The following is a 5,263-nucleotide window of genomic DNA, read 5'->3' as shown; positions in this document are numbered from 1 at the left end:
GGGAGGTTAAAGGTCATGTGGTCCAACCCCCTTGTTGCACTGGGAGGAACAAGACCCAGAGAGGTCACAGAGGCAGCGCAAGGAAGGACCAAAGCAGATGAGCTGGGATTGGAACCCTGGTCCTCTGGCTAGAACCAAGGGTCTTTTCACCCCGCCAAACTGTCCTGAACTGGCTGTCCTCTTTGGAGTAAAAGGCCTGGGATGCTTTTTTCTCCTAGGCTGCAGACCCTGGCACACCCCAGGGCTGGGATGGCCCTTGGAGAACACATCGCACCATTCAAATGCCTCGTTTGACGGCTTCTGGGAAGCTGAAGGCCAAGGCACCAGCGCTGCTGCTGGGGTGTCCCCGCTCCTCGAGCCTGGGGGTGGGATCTGGGGAATTGAGACGATGTGCCGCCTAGGACTGGGTGGTCACCTAGGGCTGAGCGCAGAGGAGATCTTCTTCCTCTCAGTGTTCTTGAGCCTCTGGCAGTATGGCCTAATCCCAGAGTGCCAGGTGCTCCCAGGGGGAGGCGGCCTTGGGCTAGAGGGAGTGGGGTCGCTCTGGGTCACCGAGGGCATCTGAGGCCTGTAGGAGGCAAAGGATAGGGACTGTAGAGATCTTCTAGAGATGGGTTCTGGGTCCCTAATAGAGTGACAGAGCCACGGAATGTTGGGAAATCCATAGAACATAGAATGTCAGAGCTGGGAGGGCCTTTAGAACATGGAATGTCAGAGCTGGGAGGGACCTTAGAATGTGAAATGTCAGAGCTTAGAAGGCTCATAGAACACAGAATTCCCATACCCCTTGAGGACAGGGCCAGTTTTTTTTCTTCACTTCTTTGTATTCCATTGCTTAGCACAATGCCTAGCACATAGTGTTTAGTAAATATTTGTTCCTGATCAACACAGAATGCCAGAGCTAGGAGGGATCTTAGAGGTCATTTCATCTAATCCCCTCATTTTACGGATGAAGGCCCAGAGAGGGGCAGTGACTTACCTAAGGCCACACAGCTTGTAAGTGGCAGCCTGTGACTGGGTGTCAGGTCTTCCCTGCCCTCCCGAGCCCAGATGCCCTTTGCACAGGCAGGGGGACCCTTTGCAGGCAGTTCCGACTTGTCTGCCTTGTAGATCAGTTTCTCTGTCTGTGGGCTCAGGACTCCACAGAAGTCAGGCTCTAAGTACAAACTCTTGGCCTCTAGACTTGACTCTGGACCATTTCCCCAATTAAGGCTTGGGGAAAGGGGGATGTGCTAAGGGTTCAGAGTACATGCGGATGTGTGTTCTCTAAGTTGGCTGGAGTGTGTGTAGGTGGAACCTGAGGGAGAGATGGCAGGGTGGCCCAAGGTAAAGAGATCTAGGAGCTGGGAGCATTGGATCCTTGGTCCAGCTCCGCCACTGATTCCTTGGATTAGTTTAGGGAAGTCCCCTCCCCTCTCTCGGCCTCAGTTTCTCTGTCTGAGAAATGGAGGAATTGGACCAGAAAGTGTGGAAGGTCCCTTTATCCTTTGGCATCTCAAGAATCTAAAATCCCCCTCTCCTCCTCCCCAGGCTTCTAGAAAATTCTCATTGGATTTAGAGCTGGAAGACCTTCTAATCCAGCCCCTCTCATTTTACAGATGAAGAGACCAGGGTCCAGAAGGGCCCCACAAGTCAGTAAGCAGCAGAGCTTAAATTCAAACCCAGGTCTCCTGATTCCACATCCAATGTCCTTTCCACCATCTTCTTCTAATCGCCCTCCGGAGGAGCGATTTCCCGAAGCCCCCGGTGTAAGGGGAGGGGGGGACAGGGAGGCTGCTTCCCCCCCCTCGCCGTCAGGATCCTCCACAGCAGGGCTCGGCCAGGAGGCTCAGCAGTGCCAGCCCCAATTACGCTGATCCTGTCACCTCCCTCCTGCTCCCCTCCCCCGTCCCAGATGCTGCACTGGGCTGGTGCCAGACCAAGGCAGCTTGGTCAAGGTGGGAACTTTATGGGGAGGCCCTGAGGAAATAAGTGGAGATCAAGCCTAACCCCACCTCCCTCCGCACACACTTTACCCAATGCCCGGGACCCATCAGGTTTTTTCCACTCCCCATCACTCTGCCTAACTCCTTCCACTCCCTCCCCCTCAGATTTCCACGCTCTCCAACCCCATTGCATTTGTGTCAGTTGAGGCTGAGACCAAGATGGTTCAGAGTCTTTGGCTTAGGCACTCAATTCTCAGAACAGGAACAGTCCTTAGAGACCCCTTCATCAACCTGCTCATTTTGCACGTAAGGGCACTGAGGCTGATAGCTTCAGGTTACATAGTCACATCTCCTCTGGCTTCAAATCCAGTTCCCCTCTGGTGAGGTAAGACTTTGGGCCTCAGATTTGAGAGCTGCAAAGGGAACTTAGAGGCTGTAGAATCCACCCCTCTGCCTCATTTTACAGAGGGGGAAACTGAGGCTCTCAGGAGTAAGGTAATCACCCAAGTCATTGACAAAGCTTATACAAAGATCTAACTTGGAACTCTGACTTCTAAGTTCTAGGTTTTCTCACCTCCTCTGGAATTCTAGAACACTGGTTTTACAATCAGGAGAACTGGATTCCCATCCCAACATTCCTCCTTCTAAGCTACGTGACCTCGGACAAACCGTTTCTCTTTTCTGGGTATTGGTTTTCTTGTCTGTTAAATAAAGGGGCAGAACTAAATTATTTCTAAGGTCCTTTCTCCTCTAAATCTTAAAACTCAGTGGACCTCTCAGTCCTGCTTGGTTATGTGACCATGGAGAAATTACCTTCTCTGTCTGGCTCTGTTATAACCCCCACCCCACCCCGCAATACCCCATTGTGGTGGAATAAGGGCTGGGGAATGGTGAGGAGCAAAACGCCCAAGTTATCCCACCCTAGGCTCCTGGCAGCCAAAGCAGAATGAGCTTCTAAGGGTAGTGAGCTCCTTGTCACTGGTCATATTCAAGTAGAGCCTTGGATGACATGTCAATTTGGGGATAGATGCCCTTGGAGGTCTCTGTCAACTCTAAGATTCTATAATTCTATGATTACTGTTGTAACTCCCAGTGCCCAGCCCAGAGAGAGAGACTGATATCTGAATCTCAATAAAGCAAATAAATCCAAGCCTACCAGTCTATACTGAACTCCCCTCCTTGCCCCCCTTTGTACCTACCTTTGAGCAGCGCCCTGAGATATGGAGGAGGAGCAGACCCTGTCTTACCCTCAGGGAACTTCCAGTCTAGAGGTTACGAGAAGGGATTGACCCAGGCTCTGCCTGGGGTGACATAAGACCCACACTCAGAAACAGAGAACAAATGAGAATTAAAAATGGAGGGGGGGAAAGGTGAGCAAGTTCTTGGACTTGTGATTCAGACAGTCCGCAAACTAGATGGAAGAGGATTCTGAAAACTTGTAGTGGAAGGTGGGGCTTGAGCCTCGTCTGGATTGGGACGGTTGCTAAAGATTGCTCCAGAAGGTCGGTCAGCCTTCTTCTTGACAGGCCAAAGAGGAAAACCCTTTACGGCTCATCTGGTCCAACTACCTTATCTTACCCAAGGGGAAATGTCTCCCAGATGAGAGAAAGGACTTTTGCCAAAGTGTCTAAGTTACTGATTAAGATTGAGTGGGCTTACCAGGATGGGGAAGGGCTGGAGAGCTGACGGGGAGGGACAGGGCCTCCCAGGAGGAGAGAACAGCTCCTGACCCAAGGTTCATGGGCCAGAATAAATCTAATGTGTTCAAAACAGTGAGGAGCCCAGCCTGGGGGTGAGGGGGTGGGGTGGTGTCAGGATATAAGATGGCAGGAAGGGTTAAATCTGGGGCGAAGGTTGAGGCTAGGCTATCAAAGGTTTTAAATGCTGGACTGAGTTTGGACCTGATCAGGTGGGCAATTGGGAGTCACTGCAGTTTCTTGAATAGGGGAGGGGACTGAATCAGAGTTGGGCTTCAGTGGTCAATATAGAAGGGAGAGATAGGTGGTGGGAAAAGAAGGTAAGATTCTGGCTCTCTGGGGGTGGGGGCTGGTGCCTTTGGGGGCAGTATGGTGTAGTGCTGAGAGTTCTGACATGGGTTCGAATCCCCCTTCTGCAACTATTTTATTGTGTGACCTTGGTCAAGTCATTTCCTCAAGGGCCTCAGTTTCCTAATGTGTACAATGAGGAATTTAGAAGAGATGCCTTTTAAAGTCTGTTGAAGTTCTCAATTCTCTGGTTATGTGATTCCCCCTCTCCACCTTTTCTCACCTCCCACACAACCTTTCACACCTCCCCCCCAGTCCATACAGACTCTCAGGTTTTGTCCCCAGCCTCATCGGAGGTAAGCCGGGCCTCTGCCGTCTGGCCAGACCCCCCTTCCCCCCTTGCAGAGCGGCCCCCGCGTGCCCAGGCCCCAACAGACAGAGCATCGGAAACAGCTGGCCGTCCAGATGTTGTTGGTTTTCTCCCCGCATACTTGCATGTTCCTCGCCGTTCCTGTTGGGTCACCCCTTTCCTTTCTCTGTTCCCTGCCACCCACCCCCAGCTGGCTCAGAGCTAGCTCCCTGTCCAGGCTGGTCCCCTCGGGGGGCTGAGGGAAGGGGGCTCTGCTCTGGGTCAGGACACAGCAAAGCCAGAGCATTCTGAGTCTCCAGGAGAAAGAGAGGGAGAGAAGGAAGAAGGGAGGGATGAGGAGCACAACAGCATTTTTGAGGACTAAGAAATTTGTTTCTTGTTGGTAAGGCTGTTCTTGCTGTGAAGGAGTGGCCCCTCCTTGGCACAGTGCTCAAGGGGATTAGGCCCCCATTAGGGAGACTGAGTCGGCTAGTGGTAAGAGCAGATGTATGGGGGTGGGGAGTGGGGATCTGGGCTCCAGGCCTGGTCCTGTGTGACCTCAGGAAAATCACTGTACCTCTCTGACCCTTTTTCTTCTCAGCCAGACCAGGCTAATCCTTCTGGCAATGCCGGCCTCTGAAGCTTTTTACGAGGCTCAGACAGATAATGGATGTCAAGGGCTCTATACACCGGACAGCCCAGTAGAAATGTCGGCTGGTGTCCCTGCTCATGGATGAATCCAGGAACTTGGAAGGACAGACTCTTGAGCTCCCCGGGCTGGAAGGCCCCCCAAGGCCTTCTGGGGCGACCTGGGCCCTTCTCCACTGCCCTGACAAGGGCTTATCCAGACTCCGATGGAGAAGGCCAGAGGCAGGCGGCTCATTCCACTTTGGGACAGCTCGGACGCTTGGGAAGTTTTTCCTTACATGGAGCCCCAGTCCGCTTCTTGGCCGCTCCCCGTGTTCCCTCCATCAGGGCAGACCATGGCCCCTTCGTGACTTCTC

Source organism: Vombatus ursinus, unplaced genomic scaffold (genome assembly GCF_900497805.2).
Source record: "Vombatus ursinus unplaced genomic scaffold, bare-nosed wombat genome assembly UNPS02009173.1, whole genome shotgun sequence".
Classification (NCBI taxonomy): Eukaryota; Metazoa; Chordata; class Mammalia; order Diprotodontia; family Vombatidae; genus Vombatus; species Vombatus ursinus.
This window is presented reverse-complemented; position numbering follows the sequence as displayed.